This window comes from Centroberyx gerrardi, chromosome 22 (assembly GCF_048128805.1).
Source record: "Centroberyx gerrardi isolate f3 chromosome 22, fCenGer3.hap1.cur.20231027, whole genome shotgun sequence".
Classification (NCBI taxonomy): Eukaryota; Metazoa; Chordata; class Actinopteri; order Beryciformes; family Berycidae; genus Centroberyx; species Centroberyx gerrardi.
In genome coordinates this window covers 22,273,988-22,292,132 of record NC_136018.1, presented here as the reverse complement: position 1 = coordinate 22,292,132, position 18,145 = coordinate 22,273,988, and the positions used below count along the sequence as shown (strand labels likewise).

The following is an 18,145-nucleotide window of genomic DNA, read 5'->3' as shown; positions in this document are numbered from 1 at the left end:
GAGAGAGAGAGAGAGAGATTGAGTATGTGCATGTGGAAGAGTAAAGAGTGGGTGAGAATGAATGAATGAGTGATAATCATGAGTTCAAATTAGCGCAAAGCCCTGACTGTCATTATGTATAATGCAGCTGTTTCCTCTACAGCCTCCAAACACCAGTGAAGCATGGCAGCATTTAGCTCTATACAACACACAACCTGACACCAAGCTCCATCTTAGACGCTACCGTTGTGGCCAGTTTTAGGGTGGATGTTGTAGGGCATACAGGTAATCTTCAGGCATACTGGGAATGCGTGGTGAGCTACTGAAAAGCAGGCAGGGAGCTAACGTTATTTTCACAAGCTAACGTTATTTGGTTGGAGACCCTGTGTGTTGCAATGCCACATAATAGAAACGTTAGCAGTTGCTAAGGCGAATTCCATTTTGGTGTTAGCTAACAAGCTAACTAGCTAAGTGTGTGGAGTACAAGGCTAACGCAGCTGTAGGTAACGCTAATTAACATTAGCAAGGTTAGCAACATCATTTGATTTGGAGATTTATCTGTGGTGTTAATAGCACGTTAATAGCAAAACATGAGAGAGAGCATGAAAGAAAGGTAAAATCCAAAAGTGTCTCCTAAACAGCAGTGAGTGAGCGCTCCGTCCAGAGAAAGCTGGACTCAGCAATGATGGCTGAACCTCCTCACCTCTTCCACCATTTTGTTTTTTAGTATTTTAACCCAAAATCAACATATATACCCCCTCCCTCCCCAATTTGTATCATTAAGGGCAAAATGGATAAAAACTTTATCTCTTTAGACAAAAATGTAAAATATACACCAAAACTATCCACCAATATGATGGAGAGATGAGCAAAGCTGGAGAAGGTCTAAACCAAAGGCTACAGCAAATGATTGGGATAAGGGAACATTCTTGATATTGAGCCATAATGCAAGTCAAATGTGTTTGCTGTGGTGGCTAATCTTATGTGTGACAAGAAAAAGTATATTGTTTGCCTGCAATTATTTTAGTTACAACTATAAAATCTTTTACACAACAGGTGTGGAATTCTGAAAGTCTGGCCAATGCTAAATGACACCAATGGCCATGACACTAATGGAAAATGCAATATTTGAGAATAAGAACTGAATGTCAGTGCTTTTTCAGTATTTAAGATTCAGGAAAGCAGATTATCACAAACTCAGGTACTTAAAGGATAAGGCTGGTGTTTTTTAAGGCATTGCTTACCGTCAACAAATCCTATAAAAATAACAAAATCAACAATGCGTTTGCTCTACTTTCTGACTTCCCAAGTACTGTTTTTAGCCGCCAACCCAGAAGTCATTGGCTCCAATTGTAAGCTAAAAACCTTGAAATACAGCTCACAAAGACATAGTTTACATTTTAAAAATCGCTAACTGTTACCACGAAAAGTCAGACTGTTGTAGTTATTACCAAATCAAATTCAAATGGGAACAAATTCTTCATTACACCGGGGACTATTTTCGGTGCTACGGAACTACTTTCCTGAGATCGCAAACGTGTTTACAGCCGGCTTATTAAGTTGTTTGAGGAAAAAGTCGGCCGGCCCGGTGCATCATGATGATGAAATATGCTGCCAGAGCAGCAGCATGGCTCTTTGACGTGTTTTTAATCATTTTTTTAATGCAATGGAGTTCTATGGCTGCTGGGACATGGCTGCATTGGGCACCGGCTATATGGACGAGACTTGTTGGCAAAACAAAATCATTGCTGATTTTGTTATTTTCATAGGATTTGTTGACGGTAAGCAATACATTAAAAAACACCAGCCTTATCCTTTAAGTAAAAAATGTCATCAGTTGTAGTGACAAGAGTTCAAACAACACTATAGGGAACAGTATGAATAATGTATAGAGACCAAGTACCTAGAAACCAGTAAAAGTACAACAAAAACTCAGATTAAAGCTCAGATTTAGCACCTAACTTGGTTTGAGTGCTTTATTAATAGTAATTATACTAATGATCTATTTCTGGTAGATCTAGTTTCGTAACAAGGAAAGAAGAGATGTCAACTAAAATGTTGAGCATATGAAAATTAGAATTTCAATCGCAATATTAACTTATTTAAACTGAACTAAACTAATCACAATATTTTTATACACACACACACCACCAAGAAAATTTGTTGTTCTTTTTGTTCTTTGCTCTTATTGTTAATCTGTTGAATTTCTAGTCAAAAGAGACTTACTGAAGCCCGAATGGAGAGTGAATGAAGTCTCTCTCTCTTACACTCACACTCTCACACACACAGAAACTGCTATTCCAAACAATGACAGGTGACATAATAATTTGAGAGAGGGGGTAGATGATGAAGGCCATTCAGTCATGTACAGTACGAGGCCCCTAGCTGGCTGCTAATGAGCACTGGCCCCATTCTGGCTCAGCATACACACAGCAGTACAATAGAGCACATACTGGGCCCAGTGCAGCTTAGAGGCCGGTTACATACCAGAGCCTCCAGTCAACGCAGTGCTGAAGCAGCATGGGCTAGTGTAAAAGGAATGATGATAGAAGTTAGCTGAAAAAGCCTGAAATAGTGTTTTTAGGGTGACATTTGATTTCACATGCAATATTTCGATATTTGCAATATTTTTGAAGTTCCCGTATCAATAACTTGTTACGTTAATATCTATACACATGCGTCGCATACAAGTTGAACACGTTTTATATACTGTATGCAAATGATAGCATGTCGTAGCAAGTAAATATTTTGTTACCACGAAATACATTTTTCCCTAAAGGACAGACCATACCTTTCTTTACATCCCTTGTTTTGAATTTTTGCATGCTGTGGGAAGCTATTGCTAGCATCTGCTAGCAATTCTAAGTCAACAGGGCTACAAGCCTCTAAAAAATAAAATCACATGCAGTAGATTCCCATCTGTTTCCCATTTCACAATGTAATTTGCTATGATGAAAATATAGATTTCAAAGACATTTTTTGAACCCTTTGACTTGCACTAGTTTTGCTGACTAAATGTCTTAAAGGTCCCATATTTTACTCTTATTTTACTCTTCTTTGCAAATTTAACACAGTTCCCTGTGGTCTTTCAAAACGTTTGTGAAGTGTATAGCAAAAAAAACACGTAAATCTTTTTTTTGGTAGTGTGTTCCAGCCTCTAAGTGCCTCCACTGTAAAGAACCAGCTGTTTTCTGTGGGCATTGATTTTATGCTAATGAAACACTGTTGATTGGCCGCTGCATTAGAGGGTTGGGCTTTAGGCTCTGGGAGTGGTTATTCACCCTGTCAGTCCCAAGTGATGTCACTAAGGGCTGATTGCCAGATTTTTAAATAAGGAAAAGGAGTTTCAGAGTTCACATTTTCTCAGCTATTAGTCTAGATCAGGGGTGTCAAACTCAATCCATGAATGGGCCATAGTGAAAACTCATGACAAATTCACGGGCCAGATAAGAGCCATATTTATTTATCTTAACACTTCTTAAACCACATGAATAATTGCATCAAAATATGCCTGGCCATTTCAAAACTCAAACAATAACCACATATGGGATGGCTGCACTTGAAGCTTAATATTAAAGAAAAAAAATTGAATAAAAATAACACATTTTTTTCAATTTCTTTACATGCCTCGATAGGTTTGCAGGTCTATTGGACTCACCTATTTGTCACCTATTTGCTAGACACCTGGCATCTTTTTTTGGCTGCAAGTCCATCAATGTTTGGAGTCATTTTCTGAGGTGTTGAAACTCTCAGTATGGAGTTCAGGTGTCAGTGAGACGTGTTCTGTGTGATGTTTTATTTATCTTCATGACAGAAAATAGCTGCTCACACAGGTACGTGCTATACGGGCAGCATGCAGGTGGAGTTCGAGCATCGTTTCTGGGATAAAACGGGGGAACTCGCTCGCTTACCCCGACAGAATTGTACTTGGCCCTGAGTGTGCTGTTACACTGGAGTTCGTCGGCAGTTTGTCGGCAAAGTGCGCACATGGGAAGGAGTTGTAGTTAGTTTGTTTGTTATTTTTTGGGATGTCAGGAGTTGCCATGCTGCATTTGATATAAAAAAAACTCACTGTGTCAGTAGGAGGGGGCGTGTAACTGTAGCACAACATGCTGCAGTGCAGGTTGGGGATTGGAGTGTAGCGTTTGAATTACAGAAACGGGCCAATATTAATAGAAAATCTAAATCATCTCCCGGGCTGGATAGCATTGTGCCATGGGCCTGATCTGGCCCGCGGGCCTTGAGTTTGACATATGTGGTCTAGATACTATGGCAAAATCCTTACATATGGAAGGGGAAGGAAAAACAGTTTTATTTCTAAACTTAGGACTTGGTTGTCTTAACAGTATGGAATAGACATGGTTAATTTCTGTGCTGTTTTTGACTGCAGACTAATAATGTCATCATTGATAAATACGACTGGTTGCGTGTCAGTTTGTCAGCTAGCCAACCACAGTATCTGGTCAGCTAACCACTGCTGTCTTGTTGTAAACTATCTGATTTGCACAGTTCACTAATGCTACATGGTTAGTAGCTAGTAGCGGCTAGTAGAATGCTAACGTTTACATGATTTGCTTTGCTAAATTAGCTTGCTGGCTAGTTAGCTAGCTAACAGTTTGTTCAGGTTAACTGAGCTGACTTCTCAAGCTACAACTCATTGTACAGAACAACAGTGAATTAGTGAATAGTGAATGGAATGAATTACATTGCAGAGAAATTCCTCATTTTGCTGGGCACCCCCTGTACCTCCTATCTCTTTAACAATACACTGTCTCACAGCTGTGGCACTGACACTGCATGAAAAGTCCATTCTTTAGCGCTAACCTAACACACACACACAGATACACACCTCACTCCCAGAGATAAGGGACGTGTCAGCATGGGGGCTGAGGACTCTGTTGGGGGGAGCATGTGGCCCGACTGTGGGGGGCTACAAAAACACTGTGGGGTGTTTGAGAGAGAGTGAGTGTGTGTGTGTGTGTGTGTGTGTGTGTGTGTGTGTGTGTGTGTGTGGTGGGGTGTTAGAAAAACACAAAGGTGTGTGTGATAAGAGAAAGTTAAGAGGAGCTGTCACTCACAGGGTGAAAGGCAAGGCAAGGGCTTCAGTGTCACCATATGCTGGGGGGGGGGGGGGTATAGCAATTGCAATGTGTCCCACATCCCACACACACTTCCTTCCATCCTACCATGCCGATCCACATACAAAGGAGACAGGCATCAATCCATCAAATGGGCTTTTCATCAAACTAGGAAGCGGGAGAGACATCTGCTATGGCCAGCACTTCCCTTCTATAGCCACAAACACAAGACACATTGTATGCACGTCTCTATGTGAATGTGTGTGTGTGTGTGTGTGTGTGTGCTTGCGCATTAGGGTTATACTCATACATCAATCTAGTGATTTATGGAGCTGATACTGTCCTTTTATTAAAAAATAGATATGGTCCAGTCAGTGTGGTCCATCTCTGATATGATGGAGGTTCCTCCCTGACCACAGCTAGTCACTATGTTTTATTATTATTTCATATCAGATGTCTGACCAATGAAATGGTCAGACATTCCAGTGTGGCATGGGAGGATTTTACTCAACAGATTGTAAAACCTGCAATGAAACCTGCCTTAAGGAGCTGCTAACCCACCTAAAACTATTTCATTAGTCTGGCTTTCAATGGAGAGTTTTAGTGTCCCATGATGGTCTAAATGCTGTTTCAGAGGTTTGTCCACCCTGACAAGAATACAATTCTTCAGCTTCAATCCAAGAATATCAGCATCAACCTTGAAAAACCCATGTCAGTCGATCCCTAGTCTGCATAGATGCATGTGTGCATCTCCGTCTGCGTCTGCATCTTGACTCGTAACAGATGCAGCCTGGCAATCCAAAACTACAACACATCCAAACCATCGCACAACAAAAGAATTGGGAAGACAGAGCAACACAGAAAACCAGGATGGGGAAGAAATGAACGTCTTCTATACTGTGCATACGGAGCGAACATGAAAGCGCAATGATCAAAGCACGCGAGCCGAATTCCACGTTAGCCTTGTGAAGCCATCTGAAGTCTCCGCTGAACGGATGCCGACATGGATGCGGTGTGCATGGTGAACGCACAGCCAGCTGGTGGCCATCTTTGAGCCAAACTAGACGCAGGGCGGAGTTGCACTATCATCACCAACATTCCAGTGTGGGGTGAAAGAAATATCTGGTTTGTGATGGGGAGCAGTACTGTGGTTTCTGAAAAAAACAAAACATCAGGGAAGCTTGGAATGCTGCAGATTCTGGCTTTTCAAATTCCATGAGCGAGTGCATCTTCCATGAGTAGTTATTGTCTTTGTCAGCGTCTATGTTCAGATATTACTTTTTTCTGAATAGATCATTTCAGTGTCATAGGTTTTGGCTAGATATATATAAGCAAGAAATAGCTCTAGAAAGATCTCTATTGGTGATGTACCTTGCATTTCTGGATTTATTTTGTTGTTCGGTTGGGTATATTTCGTCTTCCTGTGGATAACTGGCCAAATGTAGACAACATGACATCACATCCAAATATTTCCAGCAGCTACAATGGAGTCTGATAGCATGACAGCAGAAACTTTTTCCACTATCTAAAACATCAACCGTAAACATCAGGTTTTGGTGTCAGTCCCTCAGAATCAAAGAGCGAGGGCTTCTTTCTAGAGCCGCTATTTTGCACCAAGAGACGTTCAATCCGAGGTCACACAGACGAGAAATCCATCGTAGAAAAGGAGAGAGACCAATTTCTCCACTGACAGTAGCCTCAATAGACCAGAATGCAATGCAGCCACAAGACATGTTGGCCCGTATTCATAAAACTCACCGGTGTTGAGTAAGGAGTGTGGCCACAATCATAGATATGTCCCAATGTTCACGAACTAGTTGGCTAGCTACATGTATAGGCCTATATGCCAACCTTTGATTGAAAGTTTACACCCCTTCTCTGGGTGTTGTTGAAAGGCATTCTGGGAAACGTAGGATAGATCACTAACTGAAGTAATCAATTACAACCCTTCATCACAAAATAACTTGCGGAATGTACTGAACATCTCATATTGATAATATTTACAAATTTTAACACTGTTCTAGCATTAACTTGTGTGTTTCCAAGTTTGTGAATAGACCATGACCAAACACTTTTGACAGGAGTTTCTTGACTGCAAGGACTCCTAATTGTGTGCTCTTGTGTGCTTTTGTTTTCACTTATATAAGCAGCAAATGTATTTTTTGGGTCATCATTCTCCTTGGAAGGAACCTTGATCTACCCATGGCCAAGCTATAGTTGGAAAAAAAGCCCAACTTCACCAGGTAATGGGAAACCTTTTTGACATGTATCACTTCCCATACCTCTTTCGCTTTTCCGTTCTCTGTGACCGTAGGAACCCTGTTTTCCAGAGCCCCCGAACCTAGAGAACGAGTTCCTCTATGGGGAACGAGAATGCAGAACACACTGTACACAATTTGAACTCTGTCACATCAGTACAATTTAGATGCCTCTAAATGCTCCACGACAATAACTTGTGATTTACAGCGTACATTTAGACCGCAGTCTAATTGATTTAGGAAATCGAATGCTGGAAGGGTCATCATTAACATTCCGAAAAGTGTCTCAGATGTTTGGCAATCCCTGCCTGTCGGTTCCCAGTGCATTTCAGTGAGTCAGTCTAGAAGCAATACGATCTGACTTTCTCTTCCTCTGCCAGAACCACATGTCCCTCCGGCCATGTTGACCACAGCATCCAGGAGAATATCTTGATGTGATTATGAAAACAGCATCCAGTCATCTACTGATAGTAAAGGCAATCAAGCATGATCACAGAAAGGACGAGACCATAAGCACCAAGAAGAACAAAATGTCCAGCCTGATTTCTATGGATCAAGATCCGAAATGGGTCACAGCACGACTAGAGTAACAATGAGCTTCGAAGATCTTGGGTCCAAGGATGAGAGGCTACATTTGGCATTTAGGTTGTGGACTGAAAAAGTTTAAGAACCGCTGTTGTGGAGATTGAATTGGAATCGGAATCGAACACAATTGAGAGATCTAAATCCAATCTGTAATCTAAACCTAATCTAAAGGGAAGTTCTTGGTCAGAAAACCAAGGACAGGACAGGACAGAATAGAATTAAATAAAGCTGGAGAATAGAATAGTATAGAAAAGAAAAAAAATATGAATATTCTCCAACTTGTGAAGTGTCTGGCTTTGTGTTGAGTCATTTGCACAGTTAACAGACCAACTCATATGTGTGTTGACTGTAGTAAAAAAAACACTTTCTTTTTCACCTTTGTTTTTCCTCCACTAAAGCGCCAACCATCAGAACCATCACAGCATCCCACTTCAAACGTAGGGGAAATGAAGCACTATTTAAACTATGACAAACAATCTGGAAATAGCAGCCACGCTCGTGACTGGGAGCCAGCCGCTGGGACGATAAGGGGAGGAATTTCAACGCACCCCCTCCTCCTTAAATGGAACACTACTCTGGGTTTCCTGCCAGCCAGCTTCCTCTGTGTGTGTGTGTGTGTGTATGTGTGTGTGTGTGTGTGTGTGTGGGGAGAGAGAGAGTGGACATTCCGGTGTGGCTTGGCGCTCTTTTTCAGGGTATCTGCAGGTTTCAGAAAGCAAAAATATAGGACTTTTTAAGACACTAGAATTGAACTTGACACCAATTTAATAACCAAAATAAAGAAACAAAGCTGGCAAAACCAGCCTATTTCTGAACTAGCTAATGAAAGTTCAGAGTGGGCAGTATAATATAAAGGCCATCAGGAAGTTAATTGTTAAGGGACATGAAGTCCAGCTGTGTTTAGTAAAGCAGATGCAGATTGTACTACTGACCCTGTTCTGGATTAGTGGACATGCAGCGCAAAGAAACCTGACATTGCATGGTGAAAAATAACATAATTTAATTAAAATGAATCCTTTTTAAGGATTTAAATCTCTACAAACCAGTAATCCCTTAAAATAACCTTACATCTTCATTAATTTACATTGATTCACCCCTTAATTCATGCAAAATACCCTTAAAATTAATTAAGGGGGTTATTAATGGAGGAGATCCCATCGAAACCTCCTCCTTAATCTTGACTCCTCACTTTCTAACTTAATGTAAGATTCAGGAGACTAATTTAGGGTTACTAATTTCCAATTAATAACCCTATAAATCATGCACAAAAGGCATGAAAAATCCCTTAATTACTAGTGTTTCTGTGAATCAACCCATGAATAAATCCCTTATAAACCCATGATACTAACCTTACTTTTTAAAGCAATGTTATTTTTAATAGATAATTAATGTTTATGCAATGGAGAAATTAAGGACATTTCAGGGTTAAATTAAGTGGTTTGGTTTCATAGTGATGTAGATCATTTATTTTAAGACTTTTTCAGACTTTTTAAGAACCCGCAGATATCCTGGTATTGGCCCGTTTTATTCCCTTCTGAACTAAAACCAACAAACTCTGCCAGTCTGCCATCTTCTGTCTGTCAACTTCCTCATTAGAAGAACTACTTTTCATAAAACTTTGAATGCAAGTAAATAAAACGACAAACACCGTCCGAGTTCCGAAGGTTTCACACATTTTACAGCAGCGAAATGCATTGAAGTGTATGTAGGAATACACACACACATACACACAAACTGCAGAGAGGCCTCTCGTATGCCACTCTCCTTCCTGCATTCCTCGGTGCCGGAGCAGACTCTCTAGGGGAGAGTTTAATGGCTGGAGGTCAAAGGTCACTTCCTGTGCATTGATTAATAGAGATCAGCCATAAGCAGCTGAGCATTAAAGGATCAACTGTGCCGTTTTGGAAGAGAACGGGGGAGACGATTCAGACGAATGTAGTTTTGTTTTGTTTTTTCTGTGTGTGTAGTCATTCATTATGTAAAGAGATAAGCAGATACATAAATTTGCAGTGCATGGTATTCATTTTCTTGAACTGGGAGTGTAAGAAATGTCGTAAAAAGAGTGTGAAGTAGGGTTAGACCGATATATGGGATTGCTCATATATGCCGCCGATATTTGCCTTTTGGTAAAAATCAGATATCAGCCAGTCAGTGTCGTCCAACCTCTGATATGATGGATATGATGCAGTTTGATTACATATTTATTGCACAACAGATGGATACTACACTGGACTGATCTACATATCAAAACATATTCCTTCTTCAGGTCTTTATGAAGAAGAGATGAAACTTAGAAGTACAACTAGACAAACACAAAACACTTTAGCGTGTTTTCCTCTGGGCGCTGGCAGACGATTTGACAAAGATCCGTGTCCCACACCAAACAAGATCTGAGAAAACACTGTAAACCGAACGAGCTTTTGGCGAGCGGCGATAAATTCAAAACGTTCGCGCGTCTATAAAAGTCGCCTCATTGAAGACGCTTCAAACGGCCTCTTCAGGCAGAGTTCGGCGGGGAACGTTGATGAATGGAGCGTTTAGTTGTTCCTGATATAAAACTAATATCCTCCTCCAGATGCCTCACACTGACATCTGCGAGAGAGACAGGAACGGGCTCCAGGGAATAGACCGGGCTGGGCTGACGTCCCGCTCAGTTTAAAAACTTGCTGATGATGGATTTGGTGAAAATTCGACATTTACAGCACCCAAAGGCCTTGTCAGAGGACCTGTTACTATGTGTGTGTTTGTATGTTACAGATCTCAAATCCAATACCAGACCTTGGGTTAGACTGATACATCAGTTTGCTAATCGATATATATCAGGTAGGGGTGGGAATGTTTGGCATCATCTCATGATCTCATGATTCGGTTTGTTTTTGATTCTTTGGGTCACGATTCAACTTAAAATCGATTGTTTCATCGCAATTATCAACACCTGAGTTTGTCGTAACATGACAAACTCAGGTGTTGATAATTAACTTTACAGTTGAATGAAAAATCCGACAAACTACGTTTCAATACAAGAATTTGAAGAATCAGTTCTGAATCGGACAAAATAAAATCGTAAAATCTATTTTTTTATGTACATTTCTATTCGTAAATACCATGAAAAAAGTTATTAAAAAATAAAAAAAAATAAAAAAAATACTGAATCCTTGTAAGTCTGTGGAATCTTTTGGCATGAAATTGATAAAATTGAAAGATACTGAATATCAGCACAAAGTAACGGCAATCGGAAACTTCAGTCCAAAAGTATCGGTATCAGTATTGGCCTTCAAAAACCCACACTGGTTGAATGCTTATAGAAATGTTTGTGTTTGGACAAAACAGGAATCTGCAGTCTAGGAAGTTGACTTTGACTCGAGGTTTAGTGATTCGACAACATCACTGCTGTGTGTGTGTGTGTGTGTGTGTGTGTGCATGCACGCGTGTGTGTATGGTTATGTAAACAGCAGGAGTGACCGGTCCAGCCATGTGCTGACCAGGTGTGTACTGGGTAGCATGCAGCCACACACACCAGCTATGCATCCACCAAACCTCCGGAGCACCTGAATCTCATCAGAGAGAGAGCAGATGTCAAACACACACGCACGCGCAAACACACACACACACACCTCCAGATGGTAGAGGTTGTCCAGCCCCCTCATTTCATATTCAATTTGGAGAATCAAAAGAGGACGCAGCGCTGACCTGTCCCATGTGTGTGTGTGTGTAATGGAAAAATTATATAATGAAGTGCATATGGCCAGGTAGGGCAAGGCAAAGGGGGAGCAGAGCAGAGAGGGAGAAGGGGGGGGGAGTTGTTGGAGGAGCTGGCTTGTGACTGGATGGTTGCAGGTTCAAATCCCTGGACTGGCTGGGAAAATGTGGGTGGGGAAAGTAACACTCTCCCCTCCCTCTACAGCTACTGTCGATGTGCCCTTTAGCAAGGCACTATCACATCACTATCAGTCAGAAGAGATGTGACCAAGTCAACTTTGCTTGAGTCCCAAGTCTCAAGTTAAATCCCAAGTCTAAATGTAGATTACCAAGTCAAGTCCATGTCATTAATGTCAAGTCTCAAGTCTAAATGTAGAACAGCAAGTCAAGTCAGAACAAATCAAGAGTCCAGTATCAATTTAATATCTTAAAGACAACTAAATATCTAGGACTTTTCAATGCAATATGGTTTTAATAGGATAAAAACTTGGTAAGAGCATCATGAGTTTGATTTCTATAATCAGTTTCAACTTCAATAAATTCAATCATTCCATACAAATTCAGAAAACAGAATTTAAATTCAGTCGTCTGCTGGAACAAATCTCATCACTTTCAATCTAAGTCATTTACACAAACACAAGATCTCAAGTCAAGACTTTAGAAACCTTTTCAAGTCATCAAAGTACAAGTCAGAGTCAAGTCCCAAGTCACCAGAACCCAAGTCAAGTCTCAAGTCTTCTCTTCATGCATCAAGTCAGAGTGGAGCTGGAAAAGAGAATGGAGCTCAGTGGACTTTCCCTGGATAAATAAAGGTTAGAACAGGGAGCGAGGGAGAACTTGTGTAGTGGTTGGAGGTTGAAATGGACACTCTGCCTTCATGAGCATGACCTGCATCCACTCCAAACTACTACAGCCAGCAGAGCATTCTGGGCCAGACACTCAGCAGTGGTTCAGGAGGTCCTGTTTGCTCTACACCATCAAACGCTTAATGTGCACACTAGGGGTACACGGATATATATCGCTTCGCCAATAGATAGGCCAATATCAGCCAGTCATATCGCTCATATGATGGAGGTTCCTCCCAGACCACAAGTAGTGAATATGATTTCATTATTATTCTTTTTATATCAGATGTCTGACCAGAGAAATCATTCCAGTGTGGTGTGGGAGGATTTTACTCAACAGTCTGTTACACTTGTAATGAAACCTGCCTCACCTTGGAATCCCGCAGAAATATCGGATTTGGGGGAAAGTGCTTCAAAGACAGTTAATTTTCCATCACTGTGCAAACAGAAACTGGTCTAGGATACTCTGGGCCTACGTAATGACGCTTAAGCATGTATTGACATGCATATACGTATACATTAGCATGCGCACAGCTGATCTGTAGAAGAGAGGAGAGGAAAATAAGATAAGATAAAATAATTTTCTGACTTTGCACCAGGAAACAAAACGACTACAGCATCTAAAAGGTTGAGAAACACGGAACTTAAGGCCAAGTTCTACTTCTGTGTCGAAGTTCCGCCATTTCCATAGGTGTCTACGGTGGTGCGAGCATTTATTGTTCTGCGTTGGGGATTCTGCGCGGAGATCACCGAAACACTAGATGGCTATGTCGTGCTTTGTTTGCACAGAGGTAATAACAGAAAAAGTAGTAGCGTTTACCTTCTCTGAAATGCATGTTCTGGGATATTTCTCAACAGGAATTCAGTGACATTTGGTAGTCTAAGTGTCCTATAAATGAATATATTCCAATATATTATAACCTCCTTAGCTAGTCTCTCTTCGATCTGCCCCATTGTCTTCACTATCGGCGGACATCAAACGGATACAGGTAGGAGGAAATACGAAGCGGGCCAATCACAGTTCTTGCGGTCTTGCGTCACCCTACGCGCAGTATAAATTGATCTTTACTCCAAAATAATAATAGATCATTTCTATGAATCAGACAATCGACTGTTCCTGCACATTTTGTCAGCACACTGTCGACTGCAAAAGATACTTGCAGCAATCGTGAAGTCAAAAATCCACCTTAAGAGTAAAGTACGTGCAGAGTGCAACAGTCAAATGAAAAAACGGTCCTTTTGTCATCATGCACTGCAAACAAGGAGTTCTGCCAGCATCATAGAGCTGCCTCAGGCAGGTGCATCTACCCCAGGTCTTCAGCACACATGGATGCGGTCTTGACCAAAGTCCGTGCAAGGAGTTCAGTTTCATTTATTAAAGTTTGACAAGGCAGGGTACAACAGCATAAAAACACAGTTTTTAAACAGTGAATCCTGAAATGCGTCAGACATTACAGCGATCAACATCATAAGCACAAGCATGAAATTAAGAACATAAACCCTAAAATAAATAGGTCATTTAAATAGTGGTAGTAGTTGTGCGTGGTTGTCGATGTAAACACTGACAACCGGGATTGCTTTGTTTTGTATAGACACACAAACACAGACACACTTTTTTGATAGCAAAAATTGGCAAAATGAGAAAGAAAAATCCATAATTACATACTAAAACCATAAGAATCCAATTCCAGAACAAACAAAAAAAAGCGGAATTTGAGAAAAAATCTAATGGATTTTAAGGGCCCTACCCATGCCCCTCAGGCAGCCAGCATCTGAGATCAAAGAAGAAACAATTCACTTCATAGACATACCAAGCTTTCTATCCACCCCCCTTCCTTTCCTCATCTCTCCTCCATACTATAGATCTCCTCACTCACATTCTTCCTTCCTTTATTCTTCTGTCTCTCCTCCCATTATTTCTCCAGTCTTCTCTCTTCTCTAAATCTCTAGGATTTAGGGATGGGACGATATGCTTATCTCACGATACGATTCGATACGCGAAAAGGGGTTCACAGTTCGATACAACCACGATACGAATAAATACAAGTTCAATGACAACAAGTATGACTGTGCAGAATTTTAGTTTATTTCTGAGCCATAAATCATCCTTACATAGAATTGCTAGAATGTAAACAATTTAAAAATGTAATTACAAAGCACAAATAATATAATTTGGATGGAGAGCTTGTGAAATTGTGATGGGCAAGCCGTCTCATTTGTGATTACTACAGCAGAATAACATGTAGCAAATATCGCGATTCATTTTTCTATCCCCACAATACGTATTGATGAAGTTGAATTTTCCTAACTTTGGCGGTAAAGACCCACTGAACATTACCCAATCTACTTTTCCATTATTCTTATTAGCCTTATAGACCTAGCTATAACTCTGTTGTGTTGTGGTTTGTACAGTGAGAATCATATTTAATAATTTCTAACACAGCAGATAGCTACAGTACAATCCAACCCCCTTAACATGTGTTGCAGCCTAAATTCAAAATGGATTACAGTGATTTTTTTGTCATTATGGGGTATTTTGTGTAGATTGCTGACAAAGTAGTAACATATTTTAACATGTTTTTATTAACATATTTTTATGTAAATAAATAAGTCTTCAACACTTGAATCAGTACTTTGTAGAAGCACCTTTGGCAGTGATTACAGCTTCCAGTCTTATACGGTTGTATCAGCTTGGCACATCTGGATTTTGTGATTTTCTCCCTCAAGCTTCTTCCATGTAAATTTCTCAAGCTTGGTGAAGTTGGATGGGGAACAGCTATCTTCGTTATGCTACGGATTTTCAATGGAATTCAAGTCTTCAAGCCCCACAGCATGATGCTGCCACCTCCATGCGTTACGGTAGGGATAGGTATTGTTAGAATTTTTACAGATTCTGATGCCATTTCCGATTTTTCTTATCAATCCGACTTGAGTCACATGACTTGGACTCTGTAAAAGCCGGCAAGATCTCCCATCACAGCCAATTAGAAGCTCTGTAGTTTTGTCAGGGTGGTTCATGGCTTCTTGGTCTCCTCCCTGATCAGGGTCCTTCTTGCCCGGTTGTTAAATTTGGACGAGCTCTTGAAAGAGTCTAGCTAATTCCATATTTTTCCATTTCCTGATGGAGCCTACTGTGCTCTTGTGAACTCCCAACACTTTAAAACCTTACCCAGATTAATGCCTCCTCACTGTCTATGAATCCTACAAACAGTTCCTTGGACTTCACGGTAGAGTTTCTGCTCTGACCTGCACTGTCATCTGTAAGACCTTATATAGACAGATGTGTTTCCCTTTAAATCATGTTCAGTCAGTTGAATTGACCACAGGTGGACTCAAACCAAGTTGTAGAAACATCTCAAAGACTTTCAAAGGGATTTTGATGCACATTATCTCAATTTGGAGGGTCACTGCCAGGGTTTAAATACTTATTGACTCAAAACATGTCAGATGTTCATTTTAAATTAATTTGGGAAAAATGTATCCATTCTGAATTCAGGCTGCAACCCCACAAAACGCAGGAATAGTTGAAAACCTTGATTCCCTGATTCTTCACAGATCTATATGTCACTCAGAATGTGTTCAGGGCATCAAAGTAACGCCCAGTCTACACCAGAAGCAACTCAGCCACATAAATTGTATGCATATTAGCTGTATGTCTCTCAGAATAGAAACACTCTGTTTTTAATCAATGCTGCTGTCTACACTGGTTCCTTACAGGCACGAGCCTCAGCTGCATCACATGCACGTCACTCTGACCTGTTCCGTCTTTTCACGCCTCCATTTTTTTTCCCACTTACACGCGTAAAGACACCATTTCAAACCCATTGCATACACTTTAACCATTTAAATGCCAGGAGTTTGGTGTATTTTCTCTATTAACCGGACAGAGTGGTCCCATCTCACCATGGTCACCTTCTGAAAAATGGTTTCTTTTCCATATTTCTTTTGATTTCAGTTATACATATACCTCATTTGATTTTATACATATTTCCTCATTCACTGCGAGTGAAGATTCCTTTTTATATATCTGTTTTCACTTTTAATTATATTCCTGTTACAGTGGTAGCATTTGCAATCTCATTTTTCCTATACAGAGGTAACTATAAAAAAAATCATGAATGAATGGTAGGTTATGAATGGTAAGCTTTGCAACTCTGTCAGAACACTGTGGTTTTTGTTGCATGCTGGTTTGTCTCATGTCACAGGCAGAACGTACAAAATTGGCATACTTACCCATATCAATGATGTAATTCAATTTCTTCTTACGTATTTCTAGGCTATGTGCTTGATTTCACACTTTCACTTTGAATGCACTGCTAAAACGCAACTAAAATGGGACCAGTGTGGATGCAAATTTAATTTGTTTACCAATTATACCAGCCAATTTGTAAAAAAAATAAAATAAAGTAGCTCCAGGTATAACTACTAGATACTACTGGCTGGTGGTTGATGCTAACTCCAATCCCTGGATATGATGTGTACAGTGTAGCCAAACCTGCTCTCTGAGAGCCTTCCTGCTGCTCTACAAATGGCCGGGCTGTTTACTAGCATGTAAACCTCAACTATGACGAGACTGCTGATCCTCCCTCCGATAGGAAAGATCTTTGAAGTCTACAACATGGGAACACCGGGGAACACAGCCGGGTCAGCAGTCAAGGCAAACTGCATCATTGTATACAAGAGGTTGCAACACACTGTATGTCCATTTTTGAAGAAAAAAGTTACCTCATGTTATATTTAAAAAGTACAACTGGTTTTATCCTCTAATATGGTACTTTTCATAAGCAGACATCTTTAAATAACTAATAACTACAATAGAAATTTATAGTAAGTTTTACTTTCATGCCAGCAATTGTACTTGAAAAGTAGGTGTCACATTTTGTTTTTAAATGGTGGATATCTCATTTCAGAATGGGACTCATATATAAGCATTGTGACATGTAGATAATTTTGACTCCATTGGAGGCTGCCATCCAGTCTCGCTGTAATAACTCCAAATTTAAATGATATATATGGGAAATAGTGAACCATAAGTGGTGTTTCCTTATATATGCTTTCTTCACTGGGTTTATTTCCCATTGTTTATATTGCATATAGCCTTGACAAAAGTTAGGGTTGGGTTGTCGAGTGGAGGAAAAAATAGCTTGCATTTAATATAGGCTTACATTTGATATTCACTGCAACATTTCACTATACCAAGGAACAGCGGAGAAATTCAACAGTGCTGTGCTTTAATCTTGTGTAAGCAAAACTATAATTAGGTTTGCGGGACTCGGGCCCATGCCTGAACACAGTGGACATGGAAGGAAAAGGGCTGCCGTTCACTGCTCTCCTTCCCCTCCTCTTCCCCTTCTGCTTTGAGGAGTCAAATTGGTTCCAGATGCATTCTCTCACGGCTAGCCTCCATAACCAAATCTCAACATGAAAAGAAACGAAAAAGGAGAGAAGTTTCGCAAAAACTTGGGAGAGCAAAAAAGAAATGTTTGGAATTTCCACGCGAAATAAGTGAAGGGAGGGAGGGAGAGAAGAAACCGTTATCTTCTTCGAAGGGCAGACTGGCTGATCTCTTTTCCACATGTTGTTATTTATCACACCTAAAACTTTTTTTTTTTTTTTGGGGGGGGGGGGGGTCTGGAACCTTCATTACAGTCCAGGCCTCTGGGAGACAACGTGCACCCCAACTGAGCATCTAAGAGTTTGT

The 18,145-nt window shown here is 40.4% G+C and overlaps 2 protein-coding genes across 2 annotated transcripts in view; one reads left to right on the top strand and one right to left on the bottom strand.

Annotated features, from left to right (window-relative positions):
• reck (reversion-inducing-cysteine-rich protein with kazal motifs) overlaps window positions 1-18,145 on the bottom strand; it is a 74,203-nt gene that overhangs the window by 53,972 nt on the left and 2,086 nt on the right. The gene's annotated exons all lie outside the window — the stretch shown is intronic.
• The window catches only part of hccsb (holocytochrome c synthase b), a 60,480-nt gene continuing 48,347 nt past the window's right edge, over window positions 6,013-18,145 (top strand). The window contains exon 1 of the mRNA XM_078291320.1: window positions 6,013-6,022. The gene's annotated coding sequence lies outside the window, so the exon portion shown is untranslated. The remainder of the gene's footprint in view (window positions 6,023-18,145) is intronic.